This window comes from Trachymyrmex cornetzi, unplaced genomic scaffold, assembly GCF_001594075.2.
Source record: "Trachymyrmex cornetzi isolate Tcor2-1 unplaced genomic scaffold, Tcor1.1 scaffold641, whole genome shotgun sequence".
Taxonomy (NCBI): domain Eukaryota; kingdom Metazoa; phylum Arthropoda; class Insecta; order Hymenoptera; family Formicidae; genus Trachymyrmex; species Trachymyrmex cornetzi.
The window spans coordinates 771,110-771,498 of NW_017299961.1; the positions used below are offsets into that span (position 1 = coordinate 771,110).

The window sequence follows — 389 nt, forward strand, 5'->3', positions numbered from 1 at the left end:
GTGCACATATTTCGAAACTAGAATGTCTAAGGATTATTTTGATACCATTATCAATCGAGTTCGTAATTATTTGACGCTCTTGATAACGTATTTAAGGGCGCGGCACGCGGTCTTCCGCGACGTATCTATTATTTTGACTGACCTAAGAGTGAGCGCAAAATTCAGTGTGCACATATTTCGAAACTAGAATGTCTAAGGATTATTTTGATACCTTTATCAATCGAGTTCGTAATTATTTGACCCTCTTGATAACGAATTTGTGGGCGCGGCGCGCGGTCTTCCGCGACGTATCTATTATTTTGACTGACCTAAGAGTGAGCGCAAAATTCAGTGTGCACATATTTCGAAACTAGAATGTCTAAGGATTATTTTGATACCATTATCAATCG

The 389-nt window shown here is 39.1% G+C and overlaps 1 protein-coding gene and 1 long non-coding RNA gene across 2 annotated transcripts in view; one reads left to right on the forward strand and one right to left on the reverse strand.

The window, feature by feature from the left end:
• The window catches only part of LOC108766979 (uncharacterized), a 62,628-nt gene that overhangs the window by 53,883 nt on the left and 8,356 nt on the right, over nt 1-389 (forward strand). The gene's annotated exons all lie outside the window — the stretch shown is intronic.
• The window catches only part of LOC108766977 (transmembrane protease serine 11G), an 8,874-nt gene that overhangs the window by 5,493 nt on the left and 2,992 nt on the right, over nt 1-389 (reverse strand). The window lies entirely within an intron of this gene.